The sequence below is a fragment of the Macaca fascicularis genome, chromosome 3, assembly GCF_037993035.2.
Source record: "Macaca fascicularis isolate 582-1 chromosome 3, T2T-MFA8v1.1".
Lineage (NCBI taxonomy): Eukaryota > Metazoa > Chordata > Mammalia > Primates > Cercopithecidae > Macaca > Macaca fascicularis.
Window position 1 is genome coordinate 30,477,104 of NC_088377.1, and position 23,275 is coordinate 30,500,378.

Sequence of the window (23,275 nt, forward strand, 5' to 3'; positions counted from 1 at the left end):
GGCAGTTGGTGTTGCCTGGCTTGTTACCGAACTTCTCTAAGCCTCACTTTCTTTATCTCTCTCTAGGGGATCAAAGAACACATTTCTCAGGGTGACTGTGAATATTTTATTACTGGCGTAAAACTAATACAGAGCAATATATTTTACATGACTAACTCTGAATTTCAATAATGTAAACTTTTATTAAAAACAAAGTTATTTCACTGAACTGGAACTGACAACACCTTAATAAAAATTTAATAGGTAAAGTAAAAATGGGAGTTTCCTTACATGGCAACATATCCCCAAACAGAACTTTTGTTAAGCTTAAATTGTCAAGTGATATAAAAAATATGCAGTTGGCTTGCTTATACTAAAATATAAAACCAAAACTTTAAAACTATTTCAAGATGATTGGGTTTCATCTGACTGTTAATGGAGCAATGCAGCTACCACGGAGTGCTAATGTGAAGGCATAGGTAAGCTGTATCTAGTTCATGCCATGACAGATGTTTGCAATCAAACCAACTCACTGTAGCCTTCTAAATTTCCTGGACTTGCTTTAGTTGAATCAAAAAAATTCAAGACCTTGTTAAATGTGTGAAGACTGTTTGGAATGATATGAAGGAATAGCAAAGTGCAATGTAACCATGGTGTTAAAATTTGAATGAGTTACAGCTCATGTGCTTGGATCTTTTGTATATTGGTATTTAAAATTGCAAGCAATATTGTAAACTTTTTATAGAGTGTATAAAACATTCTGCTATATGATCTCAAGGTGGATGCTATCCAGTTGTCTGACATGTTTCTTTCTGATTATTCTTAGGACTAAATTTATTGCACTTTAGCTTGATAAGATTATTCAAAACATGTATTAAATATCTATGTGCATATATAGGAGCTCCTCTGAAGAAGTAAAATTCAACACTGGAGATGCCTATGATAAAATAATAATAACAATAACAGGAAAAGCAAAATACAAAAGAGATAGATAATCTGATTTACAGAAATAAGTTTCTTTGTATTCATTGTGCTACTTTGCAACAGGAAGTGGCTGAACCTGTTTTTTTCAGGGAGCTAGTCACTACTAAAATAAGTGTAAGTAGTAGATATATCTGGACTTTTAAACCTAGGAATCACTCTATGTGGCTTTAGCCACTAGCCCAAAAGAAATAATATGTAGGCATCACTCAATAGAAGCATATTCTACCCGTGCATTCTTATGTAATTATAATCCTTATTAGCATATTACTTTTCCCCAAAGCCAGAGTGGGATAAGAAACAGGGAAAGGGGAGGAGGATGACTAATGAACCATAAAAGTTCCTTTATGACTTAGTTAAATAAAATCTAATCTTACAATAAAAAAATAAAAATTTTCTAGATCTTTAGGGAAAACTGTCATTAGAACACATGGCTTAGAGTGACAATATGCAGCATGGGAGGTGGAAAGAGAAAATCACTGAGATAAAAAAGAACATGAGAATGAATTTTAAAATCTCATTAAGAAAAAGAAAGCAAGTGACTAGAGAAAGTACAGTTCATTGCTTTAAAAAACTGTCACCAAATGAACCCTGCTTCTAAATCTGTCAATTTAGCCCCAAGATGTTGGGCCATTGTATAACAGTCCCCTGAAAGCAATAAAGACATTTTTTAGAGATCAGAAAAAGAAATGAGTCTAAAGTAAATTTCTAAACATAGTAGAGATCTAACGGTGACAAGTTGAGTACCAAAAGTTTGATTTCAGCCAAAAGAAAATGAATAATTTTTTCAAAGTTTTGACTCAACAGTTAGAACCAAATAGTAATTGGGTTAACACAAAGCATATAAAATGTAATTGTAATACAAAGAAAACATTAACATAATGAGATGTGTACCCATTTTATTAATTTTGAAATTAGTAGGACTGTGGAACTATGAAGGTATTCTTTTATAAGATTATATTTATAGCTGTCTATAAAACGTAGATATAAATTCATCTGCTTCTGTGTAAGTAAGGAGGGATATTGGTAAAAGTGAATAAGCAAACCAGTTCTAGAAAATATAGAAAATTGAATTAGAAAGAATGATCACTACTGGTGGTCACATACAACAATCAGGTGGAGAAAGAATTTAATCAAGTGTAACAAGATGAATTAGCTGTGTTAGAAAGAATATGACTGTATAGACTCTAATCCACTATCTTCAAAGATAAAACTTCTGAATAAACATTGTTATTTCAAATTCGATAATAAAAGGAACAAATCAATGAAGGAAATAATTAACTGGAGTGAATATCATGTGCACAGCTATTGATAGATGTGGCAGTGACAAAATAAGACAGTGGGGGAAAGAACCACTGTGGGATGGAGAAGGAGAACGAAAGAAGGAGACTCCTGAATATCTGGAACATACGTCAGTGGACTCATTTCCAAGCTTAGTAAGCCTCAGAGGACTTTAGGCTCCCTAGTGAGTCATGGAAACAAGTACAAGTAATTGCTGCTTGAATGCTTTTGTCTGATTAGTAGGTGTATTGGACTGTTCTTGCTTTGCTATACAGAAGCACCTGAGACTGGGTAACTTATAAAGGAGAGAGGTTTAATTGGCTCACGGTTCTGCAGGGTGTATAAGAAGTATGATGCTGGCATTTGCTTCTGGTGAGGACTTCAGGAAGCTTACAATCACGGCGGAAGGCAAAGGGGGAGCTGGGACATCACACGGTGGGCATAGGAACAAGGAGAGCGGGAGGCGCCTCACATTTTCAGGAGTCCATTGCGCTATCCATTGCGCGAAGGAGCCACCTACCTCACACTTTTAAACCACTCACTCACAATCGCAACGACAGCACCAAGCCAGGAGGGATCTGCCCCCATAACCCAAACACCTCCCACCAGACCCCATCCCCAACACTGGAAACTATATTTCAACATGAGATTTGAGCGGGGACAAATATTCAAACTATATCAATAGGGAAGGTAGCTGACTATACTGAGGTATGACTGGGAAACTATCCTTTTAGTTGAGCTGACTCGGTAACAGTAGCTTTGAATACTATAAAGTTGTAGTGCTTGGAGAAGATACCACGTGGAGGAAGGTCAAAAGGAAATCTCATTTATGAAACATTTAGGTCAATTCCTAGTACATAGTAGGTACTCAATGTCTAATTCCCTTCCCTTTTCATTATATATATTTATATATATATACACATATATTTAGTTCTAAGCAGTCACCTAATCTTAAAATCCCCTAAATTCCCTCATCTAATACATGATTATAATGATGCTTATTTATGATGCCTTTTCCAGGAATCAAATATCTGGCCATTTTTCAGGCACCTATATTCTAATTAGAAATCATAAGTGAAAATGTTTTGTGTTTCTCCTGGGAAAGATCTACTTTAAAGTTAGCATTGATTCTGTCGCATCTTTAAAGCGTCTTCTTGCCTTTTCAGGATTTTATATAATCCAAAGTGCAGACAAAAAAGGAACAATAATGACCTAAACAGCAAAATGGCATTTAAGCTTAGCTCCATTACATTACTTAAGGTTCCTCTAAGAATAATAGACACCAAAATAGTACAAACTACCTCAACATTAAAGGATCATACAATATTCATGACCTCGGCTAAAATAATGCATAATGGAAGCATTCAGCACTTTTTACACCAGTACACTTTCGGTTTGGCTGATAGCTTTTGAGCCATTGTTTATGCAAGTGTACCAACTTCGAAGGAGATAATGCATATTATTAAACCATTATCTGTGTATCTGCATAAGCTATCCACTTTTTTAAGGTCTAGTAGCCTTGGGCTTAGGCATTTCAACTAAATCAACCATTCTGAGTCCTCATCTATATAATTATTATCTGAAATATCAAAAACTGGAACAAAGTTAATTTGTTTTATTTTAAATTGTTCTTTTACTTTAAAAGCAAAGAAACCAATTGGGAAAAAGTCCGTTATCAACATCCTTAGGATTACTAGTTAACTAACAACCAGGGTACAGCTCTAGTCAGGTATAATGCCATCTAATATTAAACATATGAAAAGAAATTCACGAAATCATTTAATCCTTATTCCTCCAACTAACATATAACAAAGGGAAGAAAGCAATAACAGAAGAACCAGTCACAGTCAAATGCACTAAAACACGTAGCTAATACAAACTATGTCATTACAGAAATTAAATAATGATGACTGTTTTCTCCTTGAAATCATAAAACCATAGAATCAACTGCCATAGCTTCTATATTTGTCACAGAGTAAACCTCTTCGGTGGCCACAGAAATCCTGGAGCTTTGGACTGTGTTTTGTATAGACTCTAAAGTGTCAAATACATCTTGGTCTAGGTCCCACTTCTCAGTAGGGAAGACATAGAAAGGGTATGATCAGACTTTTATTTTTTAAACTTGAGGTAACCCGCACCTCTCTGGACATTGGGTATTAAAATGGAGGGAGGGAAGGGAACTAAGAAGCAAGAGAATGGGCTCCTTGGCCAAACTGGCAGGATAAAGGACACTATAAATGGAGATGTTGATGATACTGATAACCAATAGCGCTCAGGGAAAGAAAAAAAAAAACAGTAGAGAGCAAAATAGTTGAGATAAGGTATTTCAGGATCCAAATCTATGAATCTGGGCCTTCTCTCTCTGTTTGATTCAGTGTTTCTTATCGGGGTTAGTTTAGATCCTCTTTCAATTATAGTTAAATCTGACCAGGGCTAGGAAAATCAAGATTTTTTAAAAATATAGTGAATGTAACATCCATTGATAACTAATTTAGGGAGAATGTTATATTCAGTTTATGCAAGCAAAAAGGTAGGCAAGATCGAGTAGATACAACATATGAAGAAAAAGAAATTTAAGTAGAAATTGACAAATCACATGTTAGGTTTATTCAGTATTCTATATCAGGATGAGTTTAACTCTAGTAAATAAATACTAGAATCACTGGCAATATTTTTTCTTCCATTCACAATTTGTATACAGAGTCATACACATAACTTTTCAAGGAAAGGGTAGTAAAAATGTAGTATGTATGTCTGAATGAAGTGCCAAAATCCCTGACAAGATTATGCTCTTTAATCCTAAATTCTTCTTCCTTTTAGTTTTACAAAATCAACATCAGACCCTGGATTTCCACAAGGGCTAAGTTTGTATTTGTTCAAGAAATCTCAAATTCATAACTGTCAATGTGACATATACATGTTCATATAAAATGAAATCAAGCAATATTGAATTGTTTAAGTGATCCTTCAGAGGCTTAATGAGAAATACTGCTTAGCTGATAATGCCGAAGAATAGAATGTCAAAAACTCTTGGCTGAATTCAACAAAATCATGGCAATGTGTTTATTACGCAATCTCATTTATCCTCTTAAGTGACTCTTTTTTTGCAAAGTGACCCTTGTATTTATGATTGAGCAAAATTTTACGTCACAAAATAGTGTGGCTCTCCAGAGTCAAATATATTCTGAAGGTTCCAAACTTCAAATATGAAATAAATGAGTTCTGTGGTCCACTGTAAAACATTTACATTCCAGAGACTTTTTATAAAAGACCATTTTGCGTTTCATAAATCAGTGAGTTTCCAATCAAATTAAATATCCTTTGGAAGACCTGATATCACATGGCAAAAACCAAAAAATGTGTTTAAAAAATTACTTCCTAAAAGGGAGGTGAAGAGAGTACTGATATTAGTACAATGTTTATTTAGATAATCTAATAAAATGATCTGGGTAGCATTGTTTTTGGCTTCTATATTCACAATTTTGTGCAGTGACACACACGTCTACATATAAGCATATAAACTGTGTTCTATATGTGGCATTCCACTGAAGTGATTTTTTTAAATATTTTTAACCACTCTATTGAAGTATAACTGACATTTAAACACTGTATATATTTAAAGCATATAATGTGGTGTTTTGACATATGGATTTCTCTGTGACACCATCAGCACAATCAAGATAATGAACATATTCATCACTACCAAAAGTTTGCTCATGTGAAGTGATGTTTTTTATTGAATGTATCTTGAATGATTTTTCTGTATCAAAGATGATGCGTCTTTCCATATATATTCAGGATGAGGAAGGCATCTTAAGGTTATCTAGCATATTGCCACTTAGCAGGCTTATACCAATTATCCTGAGTAGTTACCCATAATATCTTAAGCTATTAGAATTAAAAATAACACTTGACCCCCTTTTTCCCATCGAAACATTGAATCATAATTGTACCCTTCCAAACAGTTATTTATCAAGTCACTGTTTTAACATATCCAGCCCGTTTTGAGGAAAATGCTGTATCCAGTGTCAGACGTCTGAGAGTCTGGGGCCCAGTCTTCACGTTGTCAGCCTTTGGACCCTTTTCCTCTTCTGATAAAGGAGTGTGCTAGAGAGATAACTACTAACATCTCATCTGGCTGTCTGATTTTATGAATATCTCAGTTCCTGAAAGCCAGAGAATCTATTCAAATCTTGCATTGTTCTTGCTATTGGAAAATTCTTCCATGAGTGCAGCTAAAACTTACTCCTCTGAAATTTCAGCATCCACTCTCCGAGTTCTCTTTCTTAGTCTTCAGAGTCTCAGTTGGAATCTGAATCTTTACACTGCTCAGGAACAAGTTCTAAATTCTAACACCCTTTAAGAGCCAGGACATTCTTTATGTGTAACTTAATATTCTTTTGATGAAAGTGAAGTCAATCTTTGGCTCTCTTCTTAAAGAAGCTAAAACAAAAGGGGCCATCAAATACACTCTCTGCTGGATTGCCCAAACGATTATGTATGATGGAGTAAACTCCCATCAGTAGGCATGGAGATCACCTGGAATGTCCAGATGGTTCCTCAGAATGGGGGTTTTCAAAAGACCATTGCTAGACATATGTGTCTGGTTAGAATGTTTAACCTTCATGGTCTTTAATCATGTAGCATTATGTGAAATGCCACTGGCTGAATGGCTTGATGAAGTGTTTTGAGGCCATAGAGTTTCCAATCTCCTGACCACCACCAGAGGCCCTGCAGCTACTGGGAATGTGGTCCTTACAAGCTGAATGCCTCTCTATCGGGTCTATGAGAAAAGAGGGCAGATGGGAGTCGGTCTTCACATTGTGTTGCATGGCCAAAAGGACTGCTGTGATCAAACAAATGAGAGAGAGAAGGGGAGTGAGAGAGAGAGAGAGAGAGAGAATCAACTGCTGGGGTAGGCAAGGAGTACCACTAGGACGAGAGAAATATCTGACCTGTAGTCATTCGGTTTCTATTCTTTCCTTATTGTCAATAATCTAAGAGATTTTTTTTTTAATCCTCTAAGGGCAAAAGTTGTATGAATATTATTTGTTGTAGATGTTCATTGCTCTACACATGATAAGTGCTGGTGAAAACAGCGCGAGTGAAAAGCCAGAAGTTGTTTATTTTAAAGGCAACTGAATGATGTTGGAAGCAAAGTAGCAGCAAAAGACGTTAGAATCAGCCTGTTCTGAGATCAGCTGGAGCAAGTGTCTAAACTCCTCCAAACTTCCATATTCTCATCTGTAAGGTGGAATCATATGAGTTGTGGTCAGAATGAGAGGCCATGTAAAGTCCTTATCATAGAGCCGGAAAGTTAGCAAACACTCAATAAATGATAGCTATTATTAATTATTTATTAGGATTACAAAGGTTATAACATGCTTGTAGGGAATGTTGATAATGCTTTAACAGTAGGACTTGACCTAGGACCCATCTGTGTGTGTAATTGACCTGTCCCATATGTGGTGATGATTTGGCCCATTTTAGTATTTATCCGTGTTACGTGAACTTTTTCTGGCTCAGATTTATTTTATTTTTTTTAAGTATTGGTTACCAGATGTCCCTGTGATACTTCTGAGGAGCACCGAGCCTTGATGGAAACATCTCTTGCTTGCGTTTTAGAGTCCTGGTTCTGTCCAGATAGAAGCATATGAGCCTTCTCTTGCATTTATTTGGGGTCAGCATCTCTGTTGTTGCTGAAACTCTGGAAAGAGAGCAATACATGGAGCTATGCTAGCCAATTTGGCAGCATGTTTTTTCAGCCCACTTGGCTGTGCACAATATTCTGTCTGAGTTTGGGAAGATCTGTCTGCTTTTTTCTTTTGTAGAGAGGCTATGAGAAATGAGGCAATGGATTTGCCTTATACAACAGCCTGGAAAAAATAGGCCATGGCCTGACAAATAATGAGTTACATGGCCTCCTTCCAGGGAGTTCCTGGCTGGAGACTGCAGGACAGGTTGAGACGCCTTCTGATAGATTTTGCACTAATTGTCTACTTTCCTAAAAGAAGTTCTGTTTAAAACAAAAGGCGGTGGGGGTGAGACAGTGGATGAGAGGTGTGGATCTTTTAGAGCATGAGATCCTTTTAAGAATAATCTATTTTATGCAGATTTCAAGGTCACAGGTCAAATTATGTATCCCAAAATGTTACACTAAACCAGATAATGCTCATATATGGCAGTAAAGGGCGATAAGGTGTGCGTTTGACCTCACCCCAAATGTTTCTCATTTGGGACTGACCCAAACCTCTTCTTTGTCATAGAACATAAATGACCGTATGCTACCCTGTTTTGTTATGTTTATTTAGACAAAGCCCTTCGTCCTTATAGGGTCTGCCTGTTCCAGATTACTTGTGACAATCTTCTCTTTGTTGTTTTTTTTTCAAACACTGAGGAAGGCTCAGGCATGGACTGTACCTGGGTGTTTCTCTACCAGTACTCTGCCCAACTCTAGGCACACACTGCCATTTTAATTGCCTTTCTCAGTGATGACTGAGTGATGTCGTCTATATTGGGCATTCTTTATCATTTTGGTTTAGAATTAGAGGAACAAGAGAGGCTGGAACATCATCGATCTTGACAGCCTGGTGATCTGATGAGTCAGCTCCTGCACCAAAAATATTGCTCTGAAAAAGATATAGTCCCCTCACTCTCTGGCTAACATGTAGAGTTTCCACATTCCCCATGCACTGTCCACTTAACTCCTTGACTGTCTATGTTAATCATGATGGCCATGGACCAAACCTCCTTTTCTTCATCTCAGAATAATGTTCCCCAGAGCTGCTTTTTATGGAGCTATTCATAGATAAGAGCAATAACGAGCCCAATGGCGTTGCTTCCTTTTCTGTATTCTGTGACATTCTCATCTCAGCCGACTGTGTCTGGCAGCCACACAATGAGGCCCTGCGTGTGTCAGAGAGATGGATGATATCTGCAGTGTCTGCATCTCAACGCTGACTCTATGAGCTCCTGCTGAACCTTAGCTCGGGGATGTTAGATTCTGTGCCATTGAATTAGAAAAACAAACCTCCCCTTTCCGAGAAATGTCTTATTTTCTCCCAACACAAAATACCTTAATGGAAATAATGACACGCATTAGATATTTGATGGATTACACATTGTACTTTCATCCTCAAAATTCCTGACTATGAGACTCTTTGTTTTTGTCTTATTACTCGAGTATTTTTTTTTTCAAAGCTAAAATAAAGAGGCTACTGATACAGGTAGTAGTCTTTACACTTTTTTCTAGATATTTTTGCTTTCTTCAACTGAGTGAAATTGGAAAAAATAAATGACAAAGGATATTAATGAGCCCCTATTTCATTATCAGGGAAGTGGCCAGTTAATTTTGGGAAAAACGGCTCAGATCTAAATTGCCTGGTTTTTGTTTCAGCGTGAAATCAGTTATGAACCATGCACAAATGAGCCACAGTGGAGTCTCTGGTAATGGATTATTAGTAAGAATCTCAGTGCTGCTGAGGCCACTCAAGCACATCTGAGAGAAGTGGTATCATGTGGGAGGTGGACCAAGGGACTAACAACAATGAGAACTTCTACCATCTGTTTTCTAGAGCCTACTCCATGGGCATGTAACCTGGGCCGTCGGGATTCCATGCTGCGACGAGCAGTTTAACGCTCTGTTACTGTCATCTTGGAATTCTTAGTAATTTGTGAGCAAGAGGACCTGAATATTCATTCTGCACGGGGCCCAGAAAATTATGTAGCCAATCTTCATGTTGAGCCTTTCTCTGTGTGTTGTAAATACTAATAAGATTCTAGAGGGATAACTTCCTCCTCAATTTTGACTGAGGTAGGACAGGATCGATATCAGGAGAGATGTCAGGATGCTAGAATCTTCAGTCAGATCAAGGGTTTATGAAAAGGTTTAGAGAGAAAAAAACATGTGAAGATATCTCCCAATTCCTCCTCCCTTTTATATGAAAGATAAGAACTTAAGGTGGGTGCAAATTACTGATAGTCATGACTGCGAAAGCTATCGTGGACTGTGGCTTAGATCTAAATTATATTTGGAAAGTCTAGAGCTAAGAGTGGGGCTAAAATAGGGAAATCAAAAGGAGGTGATCTAGTTTAATGGAACAAGGGATAATGCATGAGTCAGCTATGGGCCATCTGGAAGACAGCACTGGTATAGAATTATCTCAGGTCTTCCAAGGTCTATCTTGGGGCTGCTGAAGACATAAGGACACTCCAGGGGGAAAATGTTCAGGTTGTGGGTGGGAATTGAGGCAAGAATCTTGAGATGCTGGAGTAGAGATGGATCTGTCTGGGATCCAGAGACATTGGCTAAAGAGAACATTCAAAGAGTTCCCTGAAGCAACTGTCCTAGTCTGTTCGGGCTACTATAACAAGCTGTCATAGACTGGGTAGCTTCAACAACAAAGGATTATTTCTCACAGTTCTGGGGGCTGTAAGTGAAGGATCAGGGTAACAGCAACTTCAGGCTTTTGGTGAGGGCTGGTTCTGTGGTTTGCATATAATCGTCTTCACACTACATCCTTACAGGGTGGAGAGAAAGCTCTGAGCTCTTCGTCCCTTTATAAGAAACCTAATCCCATCATGGGAGCTCTACCTTCATGACCTCATCTAAACCTAATTACCTCCCAAACGCCCCATTTCAAATACCAACACATGGGGGATTAGGATTCCGCATAGAATTTTGGTAGTGTACAAACATTCAGTCTGTAGCTGCAATCCGGAGATCATCTGTAATCATCTGCCAGGCTCTTCCACCAAGAACTGCCAGCTTTAGCTATGTGCTAAAACCAGAAGGCATGAAGCCACGCAGGCAATTTCTCTTCATGCTCTCCCCGACTTTACTCCAGAAGTGCAGATGAGGACTGGGAGGCACTGCGAGCAGGTAGAGAAGAAGGAGCAGAGCCTTTGCACCATTGTAAGTCCCAGCCTCAAACAGGTACCATCTGGTTGAGGGGTTACATGCAGTTCAGCCAGATTTAGGGTTTTCATTATTAAATTTAACTGAACATTCTGATGACTGAACGAAGTGTGTGTTTTCAATGTAAAATAATAGTTAGGTTTCCTTTTTAACTAGTAACGAGAGCAGAAGCCAAGGAAGCTGCCTGAGTGTTCCCTCCAGGGACAGGAGATGTTTCTATCCTCTCCCACTATTCCATTATTTTTTTTTTTGATCACAGTGCATACACATCATGCTTGTTGACATATGGATCACATCTTTATTACCTATTTAATCTTCCCAAAGCTTTGCAGAAAATATTACTCAGTTTTTGGAAGTGAGAAAAATAAGTATCAGCAATTTTGGAAATGAGAAAAATAAGTAACGTCTCTAAGTTTAAGAGAACTTAGCAAATTAATAAATAATAGAGCTAGAATTTGAAGTCAGGTTTATGTGTTTCTCAAGATTTGTCCTCTTAATCACTAGACTGATTCTCTCTCCTTAATTGGAAAAAATGCCATTAATCCTTACTATATGCCAGGAATAATGCTAATGACTTCACATATACTATATTAATACTCCTCAGATAAGCCATGAGTAGATTCTATTCTGTTGTCTATAAAGGGAAACTGAAGCTTAGTTTCAGTAATTAGTAACTAATCTGAAACTACATGAGCAGCTTTTGTCGGCCTGACCCCAAAGTGTATGCAATTCATTAAGAGAGAGACTGAAAAAGTGAAAGAGAGAGATTCTTATTAATTTCTTTCTTAAGTCAGATCTTTGTTAAAACAAACTGCATATAGAGGTCCTCCTAATTACTAGAACCAGTAGCAGGCACCGAAAACAAAACATAATCATTAGCTGGACATGTTCTCACCAATAGGTGGTTATAAATTGGGAAAAAGAAAACTAATCATCATGATAATCTTAGCCAATGATGAAGTGATCGACTGTACGAGAAGGCTGCACTCTAGAGAAAAGGCTACTCTCACCTGTTTCCAGGAAAACTCAGAGAAGTCTTCATGGAAACAATGAGTCATTAACAATAGTTTTATTTAAGTAGTTCAAAATCAAAAACAGAGCACCCAGGTTTGGGGTGGCGGTAAAAGCAAAATAACAGAACTGGAAATAAATATAACCAGTAAAGGGAGAAGGCCAAGAAGGAGTCATCCGTTTAGGAAGAGTGCTGTTCATTCTAGAATAGTGAGACCCGTGTGGCTATAATATTTATACAGAGACCTGAACTCAGGTTGATTGTATGTGCACAGGATGTGACAGGAATTAAGAGTTCATTACAGGTTCTTCATCAGGTGATTAAGCAATGAAAGCTGAGTTTTGGAAATAGTTGTCTGGGAATGGTATGCTGGCTAGACCAGAGTGCAAAAGAGAATAGAGCCAGTGAGTGACTTGATATAGTTGTCCTGGTAAAATATACTATCTCATATTACAAAATGGATTATTGGGGTTTCTCAGTTTTCTTTCCTGAATGAAAGTAGAAATAAATAAGGGTAGGAGTAGTTATATATAGAATTATATATCTATCTTTCTGTCTATCTATCTAGCTATCTATCATCTCTCTATAATCTATCTATTTCTGCAACTCTGTATTTGTTTGTAAACATCTGTAAACTGTAAGAGAAGAGCTGAAATAATGTGAAGAGTGTTTATCATTGTTTATTCAACAATGCAAAGTATATGGTAAATTTCTAATATCTATAATCGTGTAAGGAAAATCATTATTGTAGTAGTGGGAAGCACGATGTGCTGGTAGAAATAGCAGTGATTTAAGCATCAGAATAATGTGTTTTCTTTTGAAGCATGATATTGCTATATGGAGAAAACTTTGTCTTTTCTTTTTGCTCAAAGTAAATCAGCACACAATTCCAGTTTGCTACTTGCTGTGCTTGTAGACACTGGAATATTCAAGAAAAATCCTGTTAACATGCTGAACACTTATGGGTAGATGACTTGTGTTAAAATTCCCTAACATTCTTCCTGAAGTTGGAATGCTAGATTAAAACTTATTGTTGAAGGCTTTGTTGAAAAGTGTCAGGATGCCGTTGAACAAGGCAACACTGAGGCATGTAGGGGACTCTTCATTTGCCCACAATTTCTTTTACATGATCTTGATAACAAGCTCTGATGTATTCTTTTTATATATATATATACTTTAATTTCTGGGATACATGCACAGAACGTTCAGGTTTGTTACATAGGTATACACATACCATGGTGGTTTGCTGCACCCATCAACCCGTCAACTACATTAGGTATTTGTCCTAATGCTATTCCTCTCCTTTCCCCCCACCCCTTCGACAGGCCCCAGTGTGTGAGGTTCCCATCCCTGTGTCCATGTGTTTTCATTGTTCAACTCCCACTTATAAGTGAGAACATGTGGTGTTTGACTTTCTATTCCTGTGTTAGTTTGCTGAGAATAATGATTTCCAGCTTCATCCATGTCCCTGCAAAGGACATGAACTCATCATTTTTTATGGCTGCATAATATTCCATGGTGTATATGTGCCACATTTTCTTTATCCAGTCTATCATTGATGGGCATTTGGGTTGGGTCCAAGTCTTTGCTATTATGAACAGTCCTACAGTAAACATACATGTGCATGTGTCTTTATAGTAGAATGATTTATAATCCTTTCCTTATATACCCAGTAATGGGATTGCTGGGTCAAATGGTATTTCTGGTTCTAGATCCTTGAGGAATCGTCACATTGTCTTCCACAATGTTTGAACTAATTTACACTCCCATCAACAATATAAAAGCATTCCTGTTTCACCACATCCTCTCCAGAACCCATTGTTCCTTGACTTTTGAATGATCACCATACTAACTGGCATGAGATGGTATCTCACTGTGGTTTTGATTTGCATTTCCCTAATGACCAGTGATGATGAACTTTTTTCATATATTTGTTGGCCGCATAGATGTCTTCTTTTGAGAAGTGTCTGTTCATGTCCACTTTTTGATGGGGTTGTTTGCTTTTTAATCGTAAATTTGTTTTAGTTCTATGTAGATTCTGGATATTAGCCCTTTGTCAGATGGATAGATTGCAAAAATTTTCTCCCATTCTGTAGGTTACCTGTTCACTCTGATGATAGTTTCTTTTGCTGTGCAGAAGCTCTTTAGCTTAATTAGATCCCATTTGTCAATTATGGCTTTTGTTACCACTGCTTTTAGTGTTTTAGTAATGAAGTCTTTGCTCATGCCTATGTCCTGAATGGTATTGCCTAGGTTTTCTTCTAGGGTTTTTATGGCTTTAGGTCTTATGTTTAAGCCTTTACTTCATCTTGAATTAATTATTGTATAAGGTGTAAGGAAGCGGCCAAGTTTCAGTTTTCTGCATATAGCCAGCTAGTTTTCCCAATACCATTTATTAAAAAGGGAATCCTTTCCTCATTGCTTGTTTTTGTCAGGTTTATCAAAGATCAGATGGTTGTAAACGTGTGGCTTTATTTCTGAGGCCTCTGTTGTGTTCCATTGGTCTATATATCTGTTTTGGCCAGTACCATGCTGTTTTGATTACTGTAACCTTGTGGTATAGTTTGAAATCAAGTAGCATGATGCCTCCAGCTTTGTTCTTTTTGCTTAGAATTGTCTTGGCTATATGGGCTCTTTTTTGGTTCCATATGAAATTTAAAGCAGTTTTTTTTCTAATTCTGTGAGGAAAGTCAATGGTAGCTTTATGGGAAGAGCATTGCACATGTAAACTACTTTGGGCAGTATGGCCATTTTTACAATATTTATTCTTCCTATAAATATTGTAAAAATATTTATATTTTTATAAAGTATGGAATGTTTTCCCATTTGTTTGTGTCCTCTCTTATTTCCTTGAGCAGTGATTTATAGTTCTTGAAGAGGTCCTTCACATCTCTTTAAGTTATATTGCTAGGTATTTAATTCTCTTTGTAGCAATTGTGAATGGGAGTTCACTCATGATATGGCTCTCTGTCTATTATTGGTGTATAGGAATGCTTGTGATTTTTGCACATTGATTTTGTATCCTGAGACTGCTGAAATTTCTTATCAACTTAAGGAGATTTGGGGCTGAGACGATGGGATTTTCTAAATATACAATCACATCATCTGTAAACAGACAATTTGACTTCCTTTCTTCCTATTTGAATACCCTTTATTTCTTTCTGTTGGCTTATTGCCCTGGCCAGAACTTCCAATACTGTGTTGAATAGGAGTGGTGAGAGAGGGCATCCTTGTCTTGTGCCGGTTTTCAAAGGGAATGCTTCCAGCTTTTGCACATTCAGTATGATATTGGCTGTGGGTGTGTCATAAATAGATCTTATTATTTTGAGATACGTTCCATCAATACCTACTTTATTGAGAGTTTTTAGCATGAAGCAGTGTTGAATTTTATCAAAGGACTTTCGGCATCTATTGAGCTAATCATGTGATTTTTGTCACTGGTTCTGTTTATATGATCGATTACATTTATTGATTTGTATAAGTTTAAATAGCCTTGCATTCCAGGGATGAAGCCAACTGGATGTTGGTAGATAAGCTTTATGATGTGCTTCTGGATTTGGTTTGCCCGTGTTTTATTGAGGATTTTCTCATCAATGTTCATCAGGGATATTGGCCTTAAATTTTCTTTTTTTGTTGTGTCTCTGCCTGATTTTGGTATCAGGATGATGCTGGCCTCATAAAATGAGTTAGGGAGGAGTTCCTCATTTTCTGTTGTTTGTAATAGTTTCAGAAGGAATGGTACCAGCAGCTCTTTGTACCTCTGGTAGAATTCGGCTGTGAATCTGTCTGGTCCTGGGCTTTTTTTGGTTGGTAGGCTATTCATTAGTGCCTCAATTTCAGAACTTGATATTGGTCTATTGAGGGATTTGACTTCTTCCTGATTTGGTCTTGGGAGGGTGTATGTGACCAGGAATGTATCCATTTCTTCTAGATTTTCTGGATTATTTGTATAGAGGTGTTTATAATATTCTCTGATGGTAGTTTGTAATTCTGTGGGATCAGTGGTGATATCCCCTTCATCATTTTTTATTGTGTCTATTTGATTCTTCTCTCTTTTCTTCTTTATTAGTTTGGCTAGTGGTTTATCTATTTTGTTAATCTTTTCAAAAAACCAACTCCTGATTTGTCGGTTTTTCATGTCTCTATCTCCTTCAGTTCTGCTCTGATCTTTGTTATTTCTTATCTTCTGCTAGCCTTTGAATTTGTTTGCTCTTGTTTCTCTAGTTTTTTTTAATCATGATGTTATGGTGTCAACTTTAGATCTTTCTGGCTTTCTCCTGTGGGTGTTTAGTGCTATAAATTTCCCTCTAAACACTGCATTAGCTGTGTTCCAGAAATTCTGGTACACTGTGACTTTGTTCTCATTGGTTTCAAAGAACTTATTTATTTCTGCCTTAATTTCATTATTTACCCAGTAGTCATTCAGGAGCAGGTTGTTCAGTTTTCATGTAGTTGTGCAGGTTTGAGTGAATTTCTTAATCCTGAGTTCTAATTTGATTGCACTGTGGTCTGAGAGACTGTTTTCTATGATTTCTATTCTTTTGGATTTGCTGAGGAAGGTTTTACTTACAATTATGTGATCAATTTTAGAATAACTGCAATGTGGTGCTGAGAAGAATGTATATTCTGTTGATTTGGTTTGGAGAGTTCTGTAGATATCTATTAAGTCTGCTTGGTCCAAAGCTGAGTTCTAGTCTTGAATATCCTTGTTAATTCTCGATCTTGTCAATCTGTCTAATATTGGCAGTGGGGTGTTAAATTATCCCACTATTATTGTCTGGGAGTCTAAGTCTCTTTGTAGGTCTCTAAAAACTTGCTTTGTGAATCTGGGTGCTCCTGTATGGGGCGCATATATATTTAGGATTGTTAGCTCTTCTTGTTGCATTGATCTCTTTACCAATATGTAAAGCTCGTCTTTGTCTTTTTTTTATCTTTGTTGGTTTACAGTCTGTTTTATCAGAGACTAGGATTGCAACCCCTGCTTTTATTTATTTATTTATTTATTTATTTATTTACTTTCCATTTGCTTGGAAAATATTCCTTCATCCCTTTATTTTGAGCCTATGTGTGTCTTTGCACATGAGATAGGTCTCCTGAATACAGCACACTGATGGGTCTTTACTCTTTATCCAATTTTCCAGTCTGTGTCTTTTAATCGGGGCATTTAGCCCATTTACATTAAAGATTAATATTGTTATGTGTGAATTTGATCCTGTCATTATGATGCTAGCTGGTTATTTTGCCTATTTGTTGATGCAGTTTCTTCATAGTGTCAATGGTCTTTACAGTTTTGTATGTTTTTGCACGGGCTGCTACCAGTTTTTCCTTTGCATATTTAGTGCTTTCTTCAGGAGCTCTTGTAAGACAGGCCTGGTGTTGACAAAATCTCTCAGCAATTGCTTATCTGTAAAGAATTTTTTCTCCTTTGCTGAGGAAGCTTAGTTTGACTGGATATGAAATTCCGGATTGAAAATTCTGTTCTTTAATAATGTTGTATATTGGCCCCTACTCTCTTCTGGCTTCATAGGGTTTCTGCAGAGAGGTCTGCTGTTAGTCTGATGGGCTTCCTTTTGTGAGTAACCTAACCTTTCTGTCTGGCTGCCCTTAACATTTTTTCCTTCATATCAACCTTGGTAAATCTGATGATTATATGTCTTGGGATTGCACTTCTCAAGAAGTATCTTTGTAGTGTTCTCTGTATATCCTGAATTTGAATGTTGGCCTGTGTTGCTAGGCTGGGGAAGTTCTCCTGGATTATATTCTGATGAGTGTTTTCCAACTTGGTTCCATTTTCCCCGTCACTTTCTGGTACACCAATCAATCATAGATTTGGTCTTTTCACATAGTCCCATATGTCTTGCAGGCTTTTTTTGTTCCTTTGAATTCTTTTTTCTCTAATAATGTCTTCACACTTTATTTCATTAAGTTGATCTTCAATCTCTGATATCCTTTCTTCTGCTTGATTGATTCAGCTATTGATACTTGTGTATGCTTCCTGAAGTTCTTGTGCTGTGTTTTTCAGCTCCATTAAGTCATTTATGTTTTTCTATAAACTGGTTATTCTAGTTGGTGATTCATCTAACCTTTTTTCAAAGTTCTTAGCTTCCTTGCATTAGATTAGAATATGCTCCTTTAGCTCAGAGGAGTTTGTTATTACCCACCTTCTGAAGCCTACTTCTGTGAATTCATCAAACTCATCCTCCATCCAGTTTTGTTCCCTTGCTGGTGAGGAGTTATGATCCTTTGGAGAAGAAAAGATATTCTGGTTTTTGGAATTTTCAGCCTTTTTGCGCTGGGTTTTCCTCATCTCCATAGATTTATCTTCCTTTTGTCGTTGATGTTGGTGACTTTCACACGGGGTTTCTGTGTGGACATCCTTTTTGCTGATGTTGATGCTATTCCTTTCTATTTGTTAGTTTTCTTTCTAACAGTTAGGCCCCTCTGCTGCAGATCTGCTGGAGTTTGCTGAAGGTCCACTCCAGACCCTGTTTGCCTGGGTATCACTAGCGGAGGCTGCAGAACAGCAAAGATTGCTGCCTGTTCCTTCCTCTGGAAGCTTTGTCCCAGAGGGGCATTTGCCAGATGCCAGCCAGAGCTCTCTTGTATGAAGTGTCTGTCGACCCCTGCTGGGAGTTGTCTCCCAGTCAGGAGGCAGAGGGGCCAGGGACCCACTTGGGGAGGCAGTCTGTCCCTTAGCAGAGCTCCAGCACTGTGCTGGGAGATCTACTGCTCTTTTCAGAGCCAGCAGGCAGGAACATTTAAGTCTGCTGAAGCTGCGCCCACAGACACTCTTTCTCCCAGGTGCTCTGTCCCAGGGAGATGGGAGTTTTATCTATAAGCCCCTGACAGGGGCTGCTGATTTTCTCTCAGAGATGCCCTGCCCAGAGAGGAGGAATCTAAAGAGGTAATGTGGCTACTGTGGCTTTGCAGAGCTGGGGTGAACTTGAACTTCCCAGTGTCTTTGTTTACACTGTGAGGGGAATACCTCCTACTCAAGCCTCAATGATGGGGGATGCCCCTTTCCCCACCAAGCTCAAGCACCCCAGGTAGACTTCAGACTGCTGTGCTGGCAATGAGAATTTCAAGCCAGTGGATCTTAACTTGCTGGGCTACATGGGTGTGGGGTCCTCTGAGCAAGACCACTTGGCTCCCTGGCTTCAGCCCCCTTTTCAGGGGAGTGAATAGTTCTGTCTTGCCAGCATTCCAGGTGCCATTGGGGTGCGACAAAATACTCCTGCAGCTAGCTCAGTGTCTGCCCCAATGGCAGCCCAGTTTTGTGCTTGAAACCCAGGTCCCTTGTGTTGTATGCACCCAAAGGAATCTCCTGGTCTGTGAGTGGTGAAGACTGTGGGAAAAGCCTACTATATGGGCTGGAAGTCCCTCAGAGCTTCCCTTGGCTATCAACCCCTTATGCTTCCCGGGTGAGGTGACACCTCTCCCTGCTTCAGCTCACCCTCCATGGGCTTCACCCACTGTCTACCCAGTCCCAGTGAGATGAGCCGGGTACCTAAGTTGGAAATGCAGAAATCACCTGCCTTCTGTGTTGATCTCGCTGGGAGCTGCAGACCTGAGCTTTCCTATTTGGCCATCTTGACATCCAGGCTCTGATGTATTCTTGAGGGAACAGAGGGGTCCTGAAGGGGAGGTTGGTGAGTCATTGGTGTGGTTCATTTCCAGATCTCTTACTGGCAATATCCGTATCATGGTTTCTATTTGAAGTGTTGGCAATGGAGAAAATGTAACAAGAATGGCTATGATGGATTGGCCCATAAAGTTTGAATCACCCTTTCCTTTCACATCTGCTTGTCTAGTGTCTCTGACTTGAAACAGAATCAACTCAGAAGGGACAAAGTCAGGTTACCTAGGATCCCAGACAAATTTCTTTTAACTTTGGCTTATTCCTTTGAATGATTTCTTAAAAATTGACCTTTTTGTTGAGGCGTTTTCTAGAACAGTAGGATGTCTTATTGAAGCATGTGTGTTGAGAGGCTTTGAATGCCTTTTTCTTCCCCCCACAGCTGCACAAGTCTACTTTGGATTTTGACCACAAAAAACAATGCAATGTTATTTTTATTCATTTCTGGGATGTTTAATTTCCATTCCCATGAATTATAATTTATTCAAAGTAATGCAACAGAAATATATTTTTAGAATTAGATGTGATTTTTTACTTCCCCCTTTCAAAAACACATTTTTCTTTGTTTCTGTACAAGTTATCGGCCTGTTACATCCTTGGGGGTATAATGGACACATGGCTGACTTCTTCAAGGAAGTGTATCTGGAACAAATATATGCTGCCTTTGCAAACCTGCTCCTGAATTTATAGTAGATACAGTCAATGATTGGTTAAAATCAGAGAGTCTTTAGGAATATCATACATTGTATTTCACAGGCAGTTTTGTTTATATTGAAATGATGAATCTCTATGAAAACCTAATTTTCTAAATCATTTTGTTCAAAATGTTGGATCTCCAAACTCTTACCTTTTTCATATTTTTTTCTTCTTTTTCTTTCCAGGTTGACATGAATCAAGATTATTGAAATAAGTACTGTTTGAGAAATCTACCAGTGCAAATAAGTGTGTAAATGCTCTCTAAGCAACTATTGTGAAGAGAAAAGAATAAGGGGAAGAGAATGAAGTGATTAAAGCATAAATAATTTTTTTTATGAGAAGCCACAATAGAAGAAATCCCAGGGCTAATACTTTTTTGACGATAAAACTGTTGTCACTATCTCAAGGCATTCTTTGTACCTCAGAATAATTATGTCACTATCAGTAACTTGTTATGCCACAGAAATGCTCCATTTTTAAAATAATTATTCTTGAGCCAAACAGAAATTATCTAAAAAGTTAAAAGAATCAATGCTAATAGCATTCTGTAATCTAATTCTCTTCCTCTCATACATTCCCCACATTTTTTCATATTCTAATATCATTCTCCTTTCAAGATTATTGCTGATGTAATATTTGTCATTAATAATAGTCATTAGAAGTGGCTAATTATATGACTCTTTACATAGGAGAAAAAAAATCCTGGGTCACCTGAAATTTTAATGGCAGAGATAAAACAACTTTAAAAATTATGTTCAAGTTAAGATGAGTCATTCTATTATTATGAGATTCTATACTACATATGTAAAGTACTTTATAATTATCCGAAATTATATGTGTATGTATTATGTATACAAAGATACTGTTTTATAGAAATATTTAATAAATATGTATTGATTATCCACCATATCCTCATCCTGTGCTGGGCAGTGGGCATATAACAATGAATATGAAAAATTCCTCTGACTCTTGTGGTCCCCTTAACCCTACTCACAAGACAGGCAGGAATAGTATTATGAATGGAGGCCCAGAGATCAAATGGCTTCCCCAGACTTTAGAACTGAGTGTCCAAGGCATTCTTATCCCCAGCTCAGAGTTATATTCAACACAACATTTATATCTCCCAAATTGTGTTCCACCATGGATATTCCACAAAAATAACATTGTGTTGCCAAACATTGGAAACATTTTAAACTTTATCTTCTTCTGGAAAATTCAAAACACACTTTAGCACATTAAACATTCCTAGAAGTATGTCAATAGAGAATTGTTTAATTTAGTGAGTTCTAAACTACTAACATCTCACTGTCTAGACTTTTTAGGTACAAAGTTGCACCACACGTATATTCAAGGACTAACCTTGTGAATACACTTGCTTAGTCATTACGTCAGAGAATAGTCAAACCCAGTTGTTCTCTCTGCCTGGAATCCCTTTGCCAAAATAGAACTAATTGTCAGCACATGAGTAATTCAGTATCGAATAAACCTCAGAAGAGTAAAGTACATAAACCACTGTGCATTTTGCTGGCTCTCGTTGTCTCTTTGGACAGGAAGAAAAGGTCTCTAAGAGCTAGATTGAATGTTTTTAATATTTTATATTTTATAGAGAATTTGATCTTATGGTGACACAATATTTTATAACCATACCACCAATACTCAACCATCTAGAAAGGAGCATCTCATATTAATTACATGCTGGTTTCTTTGTCATTTGGGTGGATGGGTAGATGAGAGGAATCAAGTCTTGTGGAATAGTGCTATGCCTCACTCTCCATAACTTTATTCCCCAAATGCATCCTGATCTTACTGTCGTGCAGTCTCTATCAAAAGAATTCTCTCATGACAACTTGCATTACAGCTTTGCCTGGAGGCTACTAAATGCCCTACCAAATGAGACTTGCTGCAGCCAAGTTTCAGTACCTTGTAATATTTACTAGGCTTATGAAATTCCATAATTTCTATACGAAAGTATTTTGAATGGTGGTAACCAACCTATGGCCCATGGTCACATTGGATTTTTTTAAGATTTCACAGATAACTTTTGAAAAAAACTTGAGGAAGACTCTAATCATTACCTAATGGATTAATGCTGTGATTGAATATACTAGTTGTTTGAAATACCCCAAATCATTGAACACTATGAAATACTCAATATATTCAGCAACTTAGAAAATTATGAGTGAACAATTTACAGAGAAGGCCTAAAAGTCTTGGAAGCCCAGTGTTGTAGAACATGTATCAGCCAGAAAGAAATAGAACAGATTTGTAGCCTAAATTCACTGCAGGCTAGGCATGTGATATTAAACAATTAATTTGCTTAACCACTTTAAACCCCAGTTTCCTTATCTGTCAAGAGTAGGTATTAATATAAATTTTGTTACCTCTGTAATACAAGAAAAAATTATTTTAACTTATGTAAGACATTTTGTAACCTAAAAATTATCGTACTTTCAGGTCACATGACAGACACTTTTAAATAACCAAGAATTTTCACCAAATTCCTTTCTGAAAACTATTCTAACTCATGATTCTTGAAGCTAATAAAAAATAATTAGCAGAAGGACATATGTGAAGAGAGAACATGATAGTTTGTGGCAGCCAAAACAAACAAAGCAAAATAAAACATACAAATTAAAATAGTAGAATTTTATCCTTTATTCATGTTATATGGCCAACATAGGTCAGCAAAAGCCTCTATTCACATAATCACTAAGGGAGTGGCCTTAGTGATCATGGCCACAATGACATCTTAGAAGAAACTTCCGACGTCTCA

At 37.5% G+C, this 23,275-nt stretch overlaps 1 long non-coding RNA gene across 1 annotated transcript in view; it reads left to right on the forward strand.

Moving 5' to 3' along the window:
* Positions 1-21,404, forward strand: part of LOC123572388 (uncharacterized) — a 256,100-nt gene extending 234,696 nt beyond the window's left edge. The window contains exon 5 of the long non-coding RNA XR_006696931.2: positions 20,688-21,404. This is a non-coding gene — a long non-coding RNA (uncharacterized lncRNA). The remainder of the gene's footprint in view (positions 1-20,687) is intronic.
* Positions 21,405-23,275: the final 1,871 nt, after the last annotated feature.